We start from the raw sequence: 18,282 nt of genomic DNA, 5'->3' as shown, positions 1-18,282 counted from the left end.
GGTGAGAGTGAGAAGAGAAGCAGGCATGTACTGGCTCTATAAATCTCTAACAGATGTGTAAGGTAACCTAATATACACTTGTTTAGTGATCCCGAGAAAGAAGATATTGCATTCAGAGTAGTCAAGCACAGTAAAGGAAGCATACATTTTTATATAAATAAGCAAGTAAAGGACCTGAGAACTAATGCTTGAAATGGAAAATTGATAGTGTATGACAGCTGTGGAGATTTTTTTGGTTTTTTTCTGGGGGGGCAGGGTGCGGGGAATAGTGACAGAGTATAGCAACTTGAAAAAAGACTGTGCACATTAGGTATTCAAGCAATTGTTGCTAGAGCTAGAAAATGACCTGAAAGGCTTTTCATGTAACTAACTCTGTGTGGCAGATTTAAACTTAGCACTCACAAAATCAAAATGGGAATTGCAGAAGCAATACGGCATTTATGCTGTTGCATACAGATACTTGAAACAACCTGAATTTCAGTAAGAAAATTGTGGAAATTGACAAACTGGGAAGTCTGGAGTCTGAAACAAGAATCTCATTCTTTTTCCTGGAGATAAAGATGATTTTTTGCCATGGGGAATATAAATTCCCATATTCCCACTATAAATTCCCATCAAAGCATAACTTTTTCATGTCACTACTTTACATGAAATAAACAGTTGTCTAAAAATCCACTCACACCAAATAGTCTCCCAAAGCAAAGTGTTAAATACCTAATGCAAAATCATAATCATTAATTAATTTAGCTTGATATATAAAATATAGAAAGGTATTTAACAGTAATTAAAATAATAATTAAACACTCATCTGCACTTTGAAGACATATTTAGGAAATACCCCATGGGAGTTTGAAAAGATTTTGTGTTCAAAGTTTGACTGACAATTTGGATGTGTTCCTGTATGGATGGATAAGGCTGAAGAGAAATCACAGAGCTGGATACTTTCAGCATTTTGTGCTGTAAATACTTGAATCTGCATCTGTCATAAGTGGTTACTGAGCATGCAAACTTGCATGAAGAGTTTAAAACATCTTTCTGTGCTTTTGAAGACCTCACAAACCAACCCCTTTCACAATATATTTCTGTCCATTTTGACTTTTTTTTTTCCCACATCTGCTCCAGCTCGCAGACTCTCATAATTCCACAGCTGGGTGGTAATGAATTAAGCATGTCAATATCCTTTTTGACTTCTTCATGTTCAGGGGGTTCAGCTTGCATAGCTATTTTCCCCCTGTGCCTTCACCTCCTGCTGTGGCACCTCTTTGGAAGGCTGGAGAAGAGAAGGCTTTGGAATTCTGTGTTAAATACCACAGTGAACAGGGTGCTGCCCAAGTGCTACTTCAAGGAGAAGGCCATAAATTGTCTTTCCTAAGACACACATGGATCAGTGTTAGCTTCAAGGAGGTGCATATCTGATTACTCTTGTGCATACTCTCTTCTAGGCTTAGATGCCTTCACTCGCTACTCCTCATTTCTTGCTATTAGAGGTATCTGAATTTAGTTGCTGCTTATCTCTGGGAATCTTTTTGCATTATGCTTCTGCAAGGCAGTTCTTAACTACCTGGTTCCTTGTTGTCAGAGCCCTTTCTGCAGGATAGTATTAACTATTTCTTTCAATAGGATGGTGGTTGCTGCACACTGTTATAGGGAAAAGGCCCTGGTCCTCCTCGGGGACTTCAACCACCCTGATATCTGCTGGGAAAACCATGTAGCCAGGAACAGACAGTCCAGGAGGTTCCTGCAGAACATTGCAGATAACTTCCTGACGCAGGTGGTTGGGGAGCCAACAAGGAGAGGGGCGCTGCTAGACCTAATACTAACAAACAGAGATGGTCTAGTGGAAAATGTGAGGGTTGGGGGCAGTCTGGGCTGCAGCGACCACGAGATGTTGGAATTCATGATCCGGCGTGGAGGAGATGGKGCRAGAAGTAGAATAGTTACCCTGGACTTCAAGAGAGCCAACTTCGACCTCTTCAGGAAGCTCCTTGGAGCAGTCCCCTGGGTCAGGGTCCTAGAAGGAAAGGGGGTCCAGGAGAGCTGGCTGATATTCAAGCGCCACTTCCTCCAAGCTCAGGATCGGTGTATCCCCACAAAAAAGAAGTCGAGTAAGCGGGGCAGGAGACCTGTATGGATGGGTAAGGAATTACTGGACAAAGTGAGTGAGAAAAAAAGGGTGTAGAGCTTGTGGAAGAAGGGACAGGCCACGTGGGAGGAATACAGGCACATTGTCAGAGATTGCAGATGCGAAACGAGGAAGGCCAAAGCCCGGGTGGAATTAGAGTTGGCGAGGCAAGTCAGAGACAACAGGAAGGGTTTCTATAAGCAAGGGTTTCAATAGCAAGAGGAAGACGAGGGAAAATGTTAGTGCACTGCTGAATGGGGAAGGGGCCTTGGTGATGGAGGATGCCGAGAAGGCAGAGTTACTAAATGCCTTCTTTGCCTCTGTCTTTACTGCTAAGACGACCCCCCATGAACTGCAGGGCACAAATGGAAGAGATGTAAATGGGCTAGAGGAAGACCTTCCACGGGTTGAGAAGGATTGGGTTAGGGATCACTTAGGCAAACTGGCCACTCAAAAATCTATGGGCCCAGATGGGATGCACCCAAGAGTGCTGAGGGAACTGGCCGAGGTTATTGCTCAGCCTCTCTCCATCATCTTTGAGAGGTCCTGGAGAGCAGGGGAGGTGCCCGAGGACTGGAAGAGAGCCAACGTCACTCCAGTCTTCAAAAAGGGCAAGAGGGAGGAGCCGGGCAATTACAGGCCGGTCAGCCTCACCTCTGTCCCTGGAAAGGTGATGGAGCAGTTCATCCTAGAGAGAATCTCCAGGCATATGGAGGAGAAGAAGCTGCTGAGGAGCAGTCAGCATGGATTCACCAAGGGGAAGTCATGTCTGACGAACCTCAAAGCCTTCTATGATGGGATGACAGGCTGGCTGGATGAGGGGAGAGCCGTGGATGTTGTCTACCTTGACTTCAGCAAGGCTTTTGACACTGTCTCCCATAACATCCTCATACGGAAGCTCCAGGACAGTGGACTAGACGAGTGCACGGTGCGGTGGATCGAGGGCTGGCTGGATGGCAGAGCTCAGAGGGTGGTGATAAATGGGGCCGAGTCCAGTTGGAGGCCTGTGGCCAGTGGTGTCCCCCAGGGGTCAGTGCTGGGCCCAGTGCTGTTCAACTTGTTTATCAATGACCTGGACGAGGGCACGGAATGCACCCTTAGCAAGTTTGCGGATGACACCAAGCTGGGTGGAGTGGCCGACACTCCGGAGGGCTGTGCTGCCATCCAGAGGGACCTGGACAGGCTGGAGAGTTGGGCAGAGAGAAACCTCATGAGGTTCAATAAGGACAAGTGCAGGGTCCTGCCCCTGGGGAGGAATAACCCCAGGCATCAGTACAGATTAGGGGTCGACCTGCTGGAAAGCAGCTCCACGGAGAGGGACCTGGGAGTCCTGGTTGACACCAAGTTAACCATGAGTGAGCAGTGTGCCCTCGTGGCCAAGAAGGCCAATGGGATCCTGGCCTGCATCAGGAGGAGTGTTGCCAGCAGATCAAGGGAGGTGATTCTGCCCCTCTACTCAGCTCTGGTGAGGCCGCACCTGGAGTACTGTGTTCAGTTCTGGGCACCCCAGTATAGGAGGGACGTGGAGCTTCTCGAGAGGGTCCAGAGAAGGGCAACCAGGATGATTAAGGGAATGGAACATCTCTCGTATGAGGAGAGGCTGAGTGAGCTGGGCCTGTTTTCTCTGGAGAAGAGAAGGCTCAGAGGGGATATGATTAATATGTATAAGTTCAGGAAGGGAGAATGCAGGGAAGAAGGGGACAAGCTGTTTTCACTGGTGGCCAGCGATAGGACGAGGGGTAATGGCCACAAGCTGAAGCACAAGAAGTTCCGTCTCCAGGTGAGGAGCAACTTCTTTACTGTGAGGGTGACAGAGCAGTGGAACAGGCTGCCAAGGGAGGTTGTGGAGTCTCCTACTCTGGAGGTCTTCAAAACCCGCCTGGATGCCACCCTGTGCCACATGCCTGCTTGAGCAGGAAGGTTGGACTAGATGATCTCTAGAGGTCCCTTCCAACCTTAAATATTCTGTGAATCTGTGAAAAGACTTGCACTTTGGACTTACACATTTTTTTTTCCCCAATATAAATATCACAGTATACCAAGAAGCAGGGACTGGACCCCAGGTCTGTCTCCTTGTGGGTAGTGTGAAGCTTTTGAGAAAAATCTTCAGAGAATGTTCCTTGGAATCTGATTGGATTTTAGCTTGATTTCAAAAAAGCTCATCTGTAGGCTTTCAATTTCTCATCCAAAACTTACAGCTGCATGGAGTTCAATTAAATGTGATACACTGATGATTAATATTTATTTACTCCTAGATAGGTCTACCTATTGTTAATGTAAGTACTAGAGGATTCTCCCAAAAACTGTGACCACAAACCACTATATGTAACCATTGTGAGGATTTTAACTATCATAATGAGAATGAATACAGAAGGAGAAATACACTTTTTCGCTTTATTTAGTTTGTTAGGTAAAATAAACTGTCCTGCATATGTTTACTTGGCAATGTTAACCACAGAAGAAAAATAATATCCATATCAATAAAAAAGCTCTTAAATTAGTATGACATGGGACATCTCATCTACTAGAGAATATGGATTAAATGCAATGTGTGTTTCATTTAGAGCTGGTGATTTTCCAAATTGCATTTGGGAAAGGTAATAGATCAACACTACGAGGAGAAAAAATGCAATTAACAGCTAAACCAAAGGCTGATCTACCTTGCTTCAGTTTGACTTACCAAGGCTCACTCCAATTCTTGGCTAGGATTTCATTTATGTGTGATCCATTCTCTATCACTGCACTAGGCTCATCGCTGCATTTGGGAATTACTGGCAAACTGGAAATATTTCTGATGCATGAAGAACAGCTTGCTACAGTTTTTCCTCTCTCTTCAGTTCACTAGGTAAAAATAAGTACAACCTCCTTATGATTCCTGACTTGGATTCCTCCTGGTGCCAACGGATGTTCTGGAGCTGAAAGCCCCAAAACAGCATATCTGCAAACTCCACAAGCTCTCAAACTCTACCAGAATGTTGCTTAGGCACATGTTCTTATGCTCTGCCTCACCAGCACAAACTTTAGAGAATGACAGAGAAATAAACAGGCTATGAAAAAATACAGATTAAATCTGTTGGAGTATCTTTATGTAGGTTCAGAGCAGAATGTTTATAAAACACATCAAAGTAACTTTAATAGACTTTTTTTTTTTGTTTTAAATGTGTTCATCTCTACTAATCATTTTCATGTAGCAGAAATCATCTTTCTCACAATGCTCTTACTAAAAAGAGAGCGTTTTTTTACCACTTCATTTCACAAGATTACTGTGTGATGTGTAATTCTATTTCTAGTGTGTAGCTGCTACCTGGGCAGGTTGGCTTGTCTTCCTAATCAGTTTCTCTCCCTGATTTTCCCAGAGCTTTGAGCTTACTGATCTTAGTAGCAGCTAGTTGCAAAGAAACTTTTTTTTCCTTTGCGTATTTAACCTATACTGTGCATTCATCTGTTTGCTGTAGGAAAGAAAATAATATAGTGTTTTAGATAAATGCATGTGATTACCTTTCCTTGCTCATTGTACCTACTGTGATTGCAGCTGCCACTGGTTTAAATGTACAAGGAGCACATGTGAATCCTGAGAGGTAAAGTAGCTGCTTTGACGGAGAAAATATCACAGCAATCATCGGCTTCCAGCAGTTGAACACTGTAGCCTCTTAGTTCAGACCTTGGGGAGGGGAGACAGGTTAAGTTTATCTCCCAATATAAATGCAAATTGCTTAAAATCAGAGTAGGAAATGCGGGTGGACAGGATAGATAGGGACTTAATCCTTACCTGCTGTTTCACATACTGTCTGTATGTTTAACCCATTTTCAAAGAGTATGATTCTTGTCTTAATTACTCAATTTTATTTAAGAAATTTAAGTAATAAGCACTTCTGTAAAAATATATAGCATGTTTTATTAGAAAGATCAGTTAATGAGTTTCTAAAAGCTCAATAAAATGGAAGGTTATTTTTCCCTAGTTTTAATTTTCACTCCTTTTGCCCACTCTCCTCTTTGTAAGTAAAATGAGTCTTGTTTTAAACAGATGTCTAACAGTCTGAAATTCAAAATGCAGAAAGTACAAGTGCATCCAAAAGCTAATATAAATACTTATGCCAGCTAAATTATGTCAAGCACACTCATTTAGGGAACAGCCTACACACTGTGGCAAACTATTATTTTACAAACGATATGGGGTCTTATTCAACCTTGCTTCAGCTTGTTCCCTTGCAAGGCAGCAGCTTGTTTTTGTGAAAGAAATCACATCAGAGAAAATGCCCTTTGCACCAGGTGGTCATATTTGTAAAGGTAGTTAGATACTTAGTGGGTTTTTAACAAGGGCCTAAATCAGCTGGGCATCAAATTCCAATGTAATCCATGCACTAAAGTGCCTTAGGAATTCTCGCTTTGGAGTTGGGCAGTCTGAAATACAGCATCTCTACAGCTTAAAACAGAGGTTTTTCCAGCCTGTACTGGTGGGAATGAGCTCACAGTTTAGCCTTGAGAACTTCCTTTAGGTGGACGTTTTGGAACAAATCTTTTAAGTGATATCAGTAATCAGCTCAAGCATGAATAATGCTAATTACATGGGTAGCCTCCCCCTGACCCCTTCGTCTGTGAATGCGCTCAGTGGAGCCATTTGATGTCAGTCAGACAAATACCACCTTCAGGTTGCCTGGTGTTAATTCAGAGAATGACCTCGCCAGAGTCTTGCTAATCCATCAAATTTATATGCTTAAGCACTGCAGCAGCAGAAAATAGCACTTGTGGCCTTATCAGGAAGGGAGATTGAGAGTGTATTAACTGTTTGCATGACTACAGCAAGCAGAGGTTGGGGTGCACTCTCTCTTGTGGGCTGAGGAAAACCACAATGTTCACTTGTACTCTGAAAATGGCAGTGACAATGGTATCTGGCTGGCTGTTTCACTGCAGCAGCACAGTCTCTGCGCAGATCAGTTCACATGGAGTTCAAGGATTTTCCAATTTTTCACCAAGATTTCTCAAGGAACACTGAAAGGCAGAGAAAGGTAAAGGAAAAGTGATTTTTTTGCTGCTGCTGCATGAGCGTATTTTGAGAAGTTTGTAGTGCCTGCACCACTCTCTTAATGTGCTCATGCACTTTTCTTTTGTTCTTCTGTTTTTTTTTTTCTTGTCTCCTTTTTTTTGTTTGTTTGTTTTTTGTTTTTGCTAGCAGGATCCTGAAAAAAATGCGGCACTTGGTGCTCTGTATCACGTGTGTGCACCCACACTTACCCAGCAAACATCCACCACAAAAACCACCAGGAAACTTGCAGTTGCAAAATAACAACAACAACGACAACAAAAAGTTTTTTTTTTTTTAAAAATCCCACACCCTCACCAAAACACGCAGGTAGTTTTTAAAAACTCCCGGGCGGCAAAGCAAGTACAGGTAGTCATTCCTTTATGTTTTAAAAATGTTTGCATTATTTTTCCCTCCCCTTCCTTGGCGCGCAGGAGGAAGGCAGGAGCTCTGCGCCCCCTCCCAGGCGCGGGCCGGGTCTGGGGGGCGGCCCCGCCCCGCCGGGCCGGGCCGGGGCGGTGCGGGGCGCGGCGCGGCGCGGTGCGGCGCAGGGAGCCTCGGCCGCCGCTCCTGTGGGAGTGCGAGGAAGATGCGCGGGGGCGGTTTCGCCTGCTGTCGGAGGAGCAGCAGCGAGTCCCCACCGAAGCCCTCGCTGTCCTTGCTGGAGCCCGGTCCGACACAGGTACGAGGGCTCCTCTGCCCCCGCACAGCTTCCCACCGCTCGAGGGCATATTGGAGGGCGAGCTTGGGGTGGAACTCGTTTTATTTTCCACAAGCAACCAGGCGAGGGGATGGCTGGTGCATGTGGAAACGGGGCTCCGTTCCGCTTTTAGCTGGGAATCTTTTAGGCTTCTTGGCACGTTTTTATTTGGCAGGGTGATGCTGGGGCAGCCCTTGAATCTAGGTGTGGTAGTGGGGCAGCCTCCGTGGGCTTTGCACGGGCCCATGAGCAGGGTGGTGCACACGGTCTCAGCACTGCGCACTTATGTCCAGCTGGAGCACTGGAGGATACGCTGCATGCCCTTGCCTTCGTGTTCTAGGGTTCTACTCTTCACTGCCCTCACTGGAGCTCATTTCTTGCTTCAAAGCAGCAAACTCATGCTGAAGGAAAATCATGTAGCTGGTACAGCTGGAATCACATTGCTGGAATACCTTCTATGTGTATAAGAACGTGTGTCCAACTCAGACAAAGTGAGCATGTGTGGTCTGTCTCTATAGATTTTTTTTTTTTTTTAAATTTGTATCTGTCTCTAACAATGTCTATGTGGTGACGTGCACTGTATGCTTTCTTAAACTACTGCTATGCAGTTCTTGCGGTTGCCTGATACACCATCTGTTTGTCACCTTTTCATGGAAAAATAAAAGAAAAAAATGTCAAAAACTACCACTTTTTTTTTTTTTTTGGTGTGTGTGTGTGTGTTTTCTTTTTCTTCCTAAAAGCTGGTGTCATTCATGCTTTTGGTTAAATTAGATGCTTAGAAATTTTAATGGTAGGAGCAACATTTAAAAGTTATAGTATGTCTTTTTTTTTAATTCAATTTAATTTATTTTAGGAATGCATACTGCCTGATTTGTAGTACCAAGTCTTTACTCATGTAATGCAATACTTCACCCAATATCTGCCCTACAAGCATGCAAACTCCACTGACGTTATAATTAATAACATTTGTTAGGAGTAAATGAGCAAGTGGAGCACAATATAGTCATGCTTGATTCATTTGACTATTGGAGAAATAGCTATTGCTTAATTAGAAATACTTCCAAGACCATCAGTGTCTGTAAGTGGAGGTCTGGCTTTGTGCAGGTAGTCTGTCATTTCATGGCTATTTGCCTCACTCGCTGGGTTTTGAAGGCAGAGCTGCTGGCACCAGTGCATTTATGTCAGCTGCTGGTACATTGCTGTCAAAGTTCTCAAAGTGTGGCAGGTGGGTGCCACACTTGTGAAATAAGCTCTTTGGAAATGTTGTATTTGTGTATGTGTCCTCCTTCCCTCCTTCCCTCCTTGCCATTTTTGGAATAGATTTTCTATTGCTTTGCTCTCTGACTCCTCTGTGCTCCACTGCTAATTAAAATGATCCTTCTCTAACGACCAAAGGAAATGAGAGCTCAGGAATCATAGGTGGCTGGTGATGTATCAACTCATCCTTACTCTAAAAATAAACAAGTGGATAATCATGTTCAGGGTAGTGTTTCATGTGCCTTAAATCAAACCAGAGCTCAATCCTCTTCCTCTGTCAGATGCAGAGGATGTGGGTTAAAAGTGCATGTTGTCAGTCTGCAAGGAGCAAGGGGGTAGGAAGCATGTTTGTATCTTGACTTGTTTCTTGTCTACTCAATGCATCTGAGAGCTGATAAAGGTTTTTTTTTCGCATTTTTGCGAGGAAATTTTCATTCTTGCTGCTATTTTGACAAAGAAAGTTTTAAGTTTCTTTCATTGTTCTGAGAAATGGTGCTGCATATATGATGTGTGTGAAATATTTTGAAAGCATAATCAGGGTGTTCCACTGTCTGGCAGGTAGGTGGATTAAGGTTTTCCTTCTAAAGTTATCTACCTTGCCGTTTATCAAAGAGATGTATTTGAAATAAGTATTAGGCTGGAAAAAAAAATAATCATGAGAAAGTAAATTTTTAGATTGAGTGATTTATTTATGGACTCTGGGAAGAACTCTCTGAGGTTTGTTCATTCACTCTCATGCACAGTTAGACACACTGGTCTTTGAGAGTTGTTGAAAGAATAATCTGTTTCATGCCCTTAAACTAAACAGGATGAGGATTGTAGCCAGTTCTAGCGATGAAAGGCATAGGCATCTTCAAGGATTTTTCAAGGTGTCTGGACTTTTCTGCCTGCTTTCTTGGTCTTTAGCCCTTCATGCATAGTTGCTTTGGCATAGGATCTTGAGCTCTATTTAGGTAGAATGGCCTCCTCATGGTTAGGTGGCACAGACCATGCTCCTGACTCCAACTCTTGGGAAACTCATCTTGTTATAAAATAGCAAAATGTTGAAAATAGACCTGCTTATAGCATCATTGCTATGTTCATATTCTTCTAAAATTCACACCAAAAATATAAGATTTAGTTTCTGTTTGACTTAGGGTTTTTTTTTTCCTCAAATTTGTAAATGGAAAAGAGGCAAATGGAAAAAGTCAAATTAACAGAATAGCATAAGCTTATATATCTTTATCTTTCAGCAAGTCTTCTGTACAGTTCTGCATAGTGATGGACAGCAGATCTACCAGAGGGCCAGACTTCAGAGTCTGCAGTTACACTTGGGTTGCAGCACTATTTTACTAGCAGAGAGAAGATGCTGACTAGAATAGAGGGTAATTCATTATTACTTGTCTCGCCATACCAACTGTCCTACCAAGCCAATCTGCTATGTGAGGTTTGGATATTAGGTGTCCTTATGTGTTTATAAATCATACACGTTCAGGTGACCATTTTGAATAGCAAAATAGGCATAGAAAATTAGCTCATTATGCTCAAAATACCAAGCAAAGATGTGTAATGGAATATTCACAAGTGGAAATGGGATATAGGTAGGAAAAATGGTATGATTAAAGATGCTTTCAGGGCATGATGCACCAGGAAATGAAAATGCAGATTCAAAGCAGTGTAGGTTGTCTCCTTGATTGCAGAGGCAGTGTCCCTCCCTGGACACTGGAGATCTCCCCTACTAGGAGGCTAGCAAAGGGATAAAGTTATTTTCTGTGCTGAAAAATAACCATTTAAAAATGGTTTTGCTTGACCTCCCTTGTCCAAAGCACTCTGTTTCAACAACAGAACTTTGCAGTTCTGCATGAGCAATGTGGTTAAAGCATAAGCTGGAGTCCACTAGGTACTCTGGTCTGCTTGCCATGATTGCTGTAGCTGGTAAAACCAGTGATGGCAGCAAAGCTGAAGGCTTGCTAAGGGGACATAACCTGTGAGGGGAAAATGCTACTTTCCACTATGCTGAGTATGTGAGTAGCACCTTTGGCTCCTCCCCTAAGCTGAATTTGGTAGACTGGGGATTAGGAAAGATGGTCCTTCAGTTGCTGCAAGCTGTGCACATGCAGAGTGAAAGCACTGCTGAAGTTACAAACATGAAATCATGAACACAAAGCCCCACAGTGGTGGTGTTTACTTTGCTGAGTTCAAACAGGCTTTTAAGAATGAGCTTCAGGTTGCAGCATAGAGCATGCTGACTCTGTGTTTTCCTTCAGGAAAATAGCAGTTTGCACTGGTACAACTGTTACCTTCGGGGTGGTTTATTTATTGTCTCTGCTCCCATTTGAGGTTAAGGCCAAGGAGAAGTGCATAAAAATGAGAATTTCTATGTAATTTTTATAAATACCTATATTGGGTCTGGCTCTCAGATTGCAGGTTCCTGTGTAGTTGCATCCTGTTGGTTTTTTTGCTAAAGTTGATTTATTATCTGAAATGTAACAAGCTTGTTGTGAACCAGCCTAATTGGGATAATTCTTACTGTGGTAAGATGCCTTTATTAAAGCAATAAAGAGTGGTCAGCAGGAGGCATGACTAATAAGTCATGAAATAAGTCAAACAAGCACTTCATAAAGCCATAAATTGGTAAGTCCTTAAAAGTGCAGGTTTTCAAGCTACGATTAAGGACAATTCAGTACTAGGTTAGTCTCCAGGGCAAAATTCCCTCTTTGCAAAAATCTCTCAGAAAACTGTGCTCACAATAGATCTAAAATGCAACCTGAATAAGGCTCTGACTTACCCAGTAGAGCTGAATTTACCTATTTAATTAGAGTTGCTTGTCCAGAAGTTGCAAAATTGCAATTGCTAATAGTAAAGTCATAATTGGGACCTGCCAGAAGTTCAAAATGGGCAATTATGTAAAGCAATGGATACTGTTAATAACATATAATAGAAAGGCCTTGTTCCTTCTTTTTATTTGTATGTAAATAAAAACAGTAATCTTTCTTCACTATTGCACTCATTCTTATTTAAAACCTTTCCTATCTCCATTAATTCACAGGCCTGAAGTTTTACATGATCTTGTCTCTTCCACTGTAGTGATCACATCATGTTGATATCATGATTGCTGATGGTTTCCTTAAAACCTCAGCCTCTTGAATCCAGTAGTATTTATAATTCTTTAGGGGAAAAAAGTGTGTGTTCAGTAAAGCTCTGGAAGAAAAACATGAACAACTTTGACAAAAACAGATGAAAAGAAAATCTTTTTGTAGAGAGAGAGAGAGAGAATAAAAAGAAGTGATGGTTATCCAGCACTCTCATCTCTTACGATTTTTTTTTTCTTTTTTTTTCTTTTTTTTTTGCAAGATGGGTAGTTCTGTTTCCTGGTATTGACTATTTTTTTTTAATCTGTTTTCAAATATATTAATACTAAATCTGTTCCTTACTACTTCTATTGTGCCTACTTTTCAGTTATATTACTGCTCCTTTATTTGATTCATGTGCGGGAATGGCAAGTTCTGCTCTGCTCAGCACTGAATATACAGAAAGAATAAGTAAGAATTACCAAGAAAAACAGAAATAAGGACTATTAAGCATCTGAACATCTGAAATAATTTTTGAGAACATCAGTGTTGATTCAGTTGATTCACTACAATAGAGTGAATCAAAGTTAACGTTTATGTTGATTAATGGCTATATATATTCCGATATATATCTATATATATTGGAAGGGCGTGGCTGAAAGTAAATGTTAACCAATGAGTCTTAAGGAGCATTATGAAAGTGAGAAATGGCCAGGTTGGAGGAAAAGAAATGAATGACTAAAGGATAATCTTTTTTGCACAAGGGATTTTGTACTTAGAGTGCTGACTTTGCAAGCTGGAGTCACCAGGATGAAACAATTCTTCTGAATGAATTATGAGCCAATCAGTAGCAAGATAATCATAGTTATTTATGTCACTGCACCTGGGACAAACTTGAATCTTCCAGTCAGTCTGTCTTGCAAAAATAAATATTTGGTGTGCTGAGCAGATACATACTAGCCAAAAGCTGAGGCTTATTCTTTCCATGCATGTAATCATTTTATTCTCTTTTAAATTTTATTATTTATTAACAATTCCATTAGTTTATTTCAGCTTTTTCCTGCAGTTGCTCGGCAAATCACTGTTTCCCAGAACCAGGGAATCTCAAAGAATATTGAGGAGGTCCAATGACCTGCATAAGGAATTTGCTTCTCTGCAAAACCCCTGCTCTCCCTAGCAGTTCCCTAGCAAAGTAGGCTCTGTCTTAGCATGTCTAGGCTAACTTGCCTGCAAGACAGACATGCTTACTTTCCCAACAGAGATAATGCCAAGGTCATGAAGCTCAAGTTTTGGAAGGCTCAAGTAATAAAAAGCACTATAAAAATTCTTGCTGCATTTGCTTGTATGTATTTTACTATATGGCATCACCCAAGAGCATTCTGGCACATCTGAATGGGCATTAACTGATCTTGTTTTACCTCCAAGTGTTAGATCCAAAGCAATAAAGAAAGACCCCATAGAGCAGCTTCATTTATTCTGCTTAGTCTAGGCTACTGTCTGTCCTTACCCAGAAGCCCCGATTTGACTTTCCCCTTGGGCTGAGTAATGGATCTTTCCTTGTAGAGTCCAAATAATAGGGGCTCTGTCCACATCTACCTTTCCATGCATGAGATGCAAGCAAAACTTGGTATCTTCAAAGAGCAAAATGCACAGTGCATGAGAACTAACTTTGGGCCTTCAAAGTGTACAATGAACCAAGAAAGAGCCTCATCACTCTTTCCTCTTACCTCTCAAATCTCTACAGCATCAGGTCATATCTGTACCTTTTTTTGACACAAGAAAAGAGGATTGCAAACTTCCCTGGCAAGAGTTTAGTTATGGTGTTCATTTCTTAGGTTCTTTGCCTTATTGGGAATTGCCCTTAATCATTGGTATTATCTTTATTAATTCATTTTATTAATTGCTTAAGTAATGTTATGTCTTTGATTTTTGATACTTAAAAGAGTTATGCCAGGCCTCTGTGCCTTGAGGTTTATGCTGAAGCATCCTACAGACAGATAAATTTGCCAGCCAGGAGCCTTTAGTGACTAAGTGGACACACAGAGGCGCTGTGGCCAGCTGTCATCAGGAAGAGAAACATTTCAGAAGAGCGTCCAAGTTTCCAAGGCTCCATGCTTTTGCAGCATGCCTTGAAGTACATTTGAGGCTATTTTGGAGCGAGGAAAAGGAATGTGTTCCAGACTCCTGTTTTTTTTCCTGAGAATTTGCAGCTGCCAGTGCCCTTTTTCTCTGTCAGTGAGGGCTCCTGCCCAAATCCTTCTGGCCACATCTATAGCAGAGTTTGATTTTTATGGATTTCTTGGCACTGTTTGCTTTGAGTGTTGTGTTGAGCATTCACTATTCAGAACTTGATATTTGGGCTGAATGAACTGATTCCTTTTTTTTTTCTTTTCCACAATAAAGATGACTATGCTTTGGCTGTAACTATAAAGCCCACTTTTACTGGGAAGTGGGATGTGTCTTACTAATGATAGTTACAAATGAGCTCAAGAAATTTCAGTCTGGGGTTTGTCTTTATTTTTGTTTTCTTATTGTCTAGTAAAGTGAAGGAAGTCTGCAGGCATTCAAATAACCCCATGTTTTGTCTGGGTTGTGAAGTCTGACTCTAGGTCTATGGTCATTTAATCACATGGACTGCTGTGACTGGAGTGAGAGTCTGGATTATGTAGTTAACAGCGAATTTCCAACTGTTAAGCACAGCATTAGATTAGAATCACATTTATTTTTGCAGAGAGGATGGGAGGGTTGTTGCATACCTACTGCCATGGTATCCTCTACCTAGTTTTGATATTGTGACTGCATCTGACCTTGATTATATACTTGAAAGTTAAAGTTGCATTTCAGAAAAGCACTCTGCAAGTACTAGATCATTTTCATACCACCTTCATAACCATATGACCACATTTTTCCTCCCTTATTTCAAATGTTTTCCTGTATTGCTAGGTTTAAATCGAGTGTCTGAGGTAAATGAAAGCCCTTGAAGCTACTTGTAGGCATCTAAATGAGCAACCTGTTTTTCAAATTCCTGATCTTTTGGCATTTCTCATTGATTTAGTGGGAATTTTTGGTTGAACAGATATTTTATTTGTTTTTTTTTTTTCTACTTCAGGAGGGTTTACTGTTTTCATTAAAGTCATTTTGATTAAAAAGTTTATTAAATACACATAGCTAGCTAGATTTAAACCATAATGATATGACTCAAATCGCAGTTCTTTTTTGTTTGTAAGTGTAACAAATTAGAGAAAGAGTAATGTAAGACTGTTGAGCAAACAGCCATCTAGAAATATGTTTATAATAGACCATTATAAATTTTCCACAGAGATAGATCTATCTTAAGTACCTAAATACGGACTTGGAAACTCGAAGGCAGGATTCTGCACAGTGTCAACTCTTTTGTAATCTTTGGAATACTGTCTCTGCTGTGTTTATACTATCCCTTCAGACAGCAGAAGCATAGGCTTGTTCTTTTATTCCAAATGGATTTTCTTAAAGACCACATCTGAGCAAAGAGGTACAGATTGCTCCATGAATGTTGGCCCTGTCTCCCCGTCTCAATGTCTGGGCTGGAATCTTTCCTCACCATTCATTGTGAGGCTGGTTTGTTGAGACAGGTGACAGAGCTGCAGGATGACGAATTCCTTCTGGTAATTACAAGCACAATCCATCTTTTCTACTTCACATCCTGCTTGTTCTCTTAGGGAATAGCTAGATTTGAATTAACAGGGGGTTGAGGCAGACCACTACTTGAAAAAGATGGGGAGAACACTCAAACATCCACTTTCTTCAGGTCATTAATGATCCAACTTTCAGGTATAGGGGGCAATTCCTGCTCTGTTGTGGGCTTTCAGCTCTGCAGCCACTTTGCAGGTAGCATTTGTGCCCTTGGAGGGACACTGCAACCTCCAAGTCTCCCTGCAATAAATGCAGCTGGACTTCAATAGTGTAAAGCTCTCTGCAAAGTGAGATGCAAGGAAAGAACAGATGCAATATAACTATAGCATCTTTTATGATAGACTAAGAGGTCAAATATTCCTAAAGAATGGTATGCTTTAGGAGTTTCTACCTCAATGCTACAATTCAAAATTTTTACCCTGTTTTTCTTCAATTTTGGTTAGACTGGGGCCTGCACAGAGCCTCATTAGCCTCTGGATAAAGCAATTCCAAGTGGCTGCATCTACCTGATTTTGGCTATAGTATGCATGAAAGGTTGCAGATGTAGGAAAAAAAATCCACATATTTGCAAAACACCCCTTTGGCAAGTGACAGAGATAGAGTTAGTTTAGGCTGAAGAATCTCTCCTCTCTTCTTCTCTCCTCTTTTCTCCTTTCTCAAAGGCATCAGCCACCACATACTATATCAGTTCTAGATGCCATAAAAAGCCTCACTCTGGTAAATGCATTTCTCTGGAGGTCTTCAGTGAAAGTATTGCCTCTCAGATGTCAACCCTGTATAGACTGAGTAGCTGGGAGGCAAAGGTGATGGAAACAGAGAAAAGCTACAGCGCTGGGCTCAGGCTGGGGATAGAAGAAGCATCGTGCAGCTTGTGGGGAGCAAGATAGCAAATATAACTTGTTCTAATAGTTTTTTTTTTTCTTTTCTTTTTTCTTGGGGTCAATGACTGATCCTGTCCTCAGTCACCTGAGATTTGAATACACAGCCTTTTCAGACTGAATTCTAGTCAGAATTCCTCTTTTATTGCTTGAACTTCATAATGAGCAATAAGAGACCCATGTTGTCTTAAAAGAGTAGCTCTTCACCTCTCATTGTATATGTTGAGTGAGCTTTAAGCTATTTGACTATATATTACCTATATGACTAATATTTTCTTTTAGCATTATAAATTCCAATGGATAGGATGAAAGCTGCCATAAATTTTAAATTGTTTTTGATTTTTTTTTATGGTTTATTAACAGCAATGCTTCTGTATCAGATCTTACCTAACGTAACTGTTAATAGGACATTTGCTGAGAGAAGAAATTAGCTTTGTATAACAAACCCCAGAACAACACGTAAATTGTGTGTATAGTCACTGGTAAAGACAGCAACATTCACTGTTTAAAGGGTCTGTTTCCTGATCTAAATGTCTATTTTTGAATCACTTTCCATGCTCAGGCCACTTCTCCCTTACTCCTGCTTTTTGTCTTTCCACCGATGAGCTTCCCCAGCTCTGCTCCCCAGACCTCTGATATTGTGAAAAGTTTTCTCCTTCTCTAAAATTACCTGCATCAACCCCTTATTTTCCTTTTTGTCTCCTGAAGATCAGGTTTCTGCATGTAGAAGTAAAGGGGAGGGATTATTTTCACTCCATAATCTCAGTTCTGTCCTGGTAGGGCAAAATGAATACTTTTCGGCTAAAATATCTTTAATTTTAAGATTCTGATCCCATATAGTTAAGAGTAATAAGTCATGGCTACATGATATATGTCCATTTAAAACTTCCATTTGTCTTGATTATCAATTAATGCTTCAGGCCACCATGCAATGATACTGCTGTGAAAAAAAATATGGGTATTCAGTCACATTGGTTATATATTTTTCTGTATTTTTCTATTTTTTTCACTGCTTCTGGTTGTGATGTTACTGAACGCAACACAAGTTAAGCCTGGCAATTTTCATTACATTCCTTTTCCAGGTGGATTCTGAATGGTTTTGGGAAACATTAATCCAGAATTTATAAACAAAGCCTACAGAATTTAATAGTGATAGAGTTTTATAAAGCTAGGAATAAAGGTCAAGTCTTTTATGTTGGCATTTTTTGCACTCGCCTATGGAATTTGAGAGAAGGGATCAAATTTTCTATTAAATTCTACACATGGTATATAAAAATCTATAGAAAGCTATCACTTTAAATACTGAAGTTTTTACAGAAAGGAAAATGAGGAATGAGCTATGACAAGATTTATAACAAAAGAATGTTTTAATGTAACAGTAATGAAACATAGTCTTGAGAAATGTTTCTATAGAAAGGCTTAAACATATTTTTATGGTGAGTTAACGCAGCAGAAATTAATATTTTTCATCCAGCTTATTCCTTATCTCTCCTCTGTCCCCCTCTCTCTCCCTCTCTCTCTCTCTCCCTCTCTCTCTCTCTCCCCCTCTCTCTCTCCCCCTCTCTCTCTCCCCCATCTGATGC

General features: G+C 41.1%; 1 protein-coding gene across 1 annotated transcript in view; it reads left to right on the top strand.

The window, feature by feature from the left end:
* The first annotated feature begins 7,793 nt into the window (after positions 1 to 7,793).
* The window catches only part of TNS3 (tensin 3), a 265,746-nt gene continuing 255,257 nt past the window's right edge, over positions 7,794 to 18,282 (top strand). The window contains exon 1 of the mRNA XM_026033704.1: positions 7,794 to 7,824. The gene's annotated coding sequence lies outside the window, so the exon portion shown is untranslated. The remainder of the gene's footprint in view (positions 7,825 to 18,282) is intronic.

The sequence above is a fragment of the Nothoprocta perdicaria genome, unplaced genomic scaffold (genome assembly GCF_003342845.1).
Source record: "Nothoprocta perdicaria isolate Ctin4 unplaced genomic scaffold, notPer1 scaffold_131, whole genome shotgun sequence".
Lineage (NCBI taxonomy): Eukaryota > Metazoa > Chordata > Aves > Tinamiformes > Tinamidae > Nothoprocta > Nothoprocta perdicaria.
This window is presented reverse-complemented; position numbering and strand designations above follow the sequence as displayed.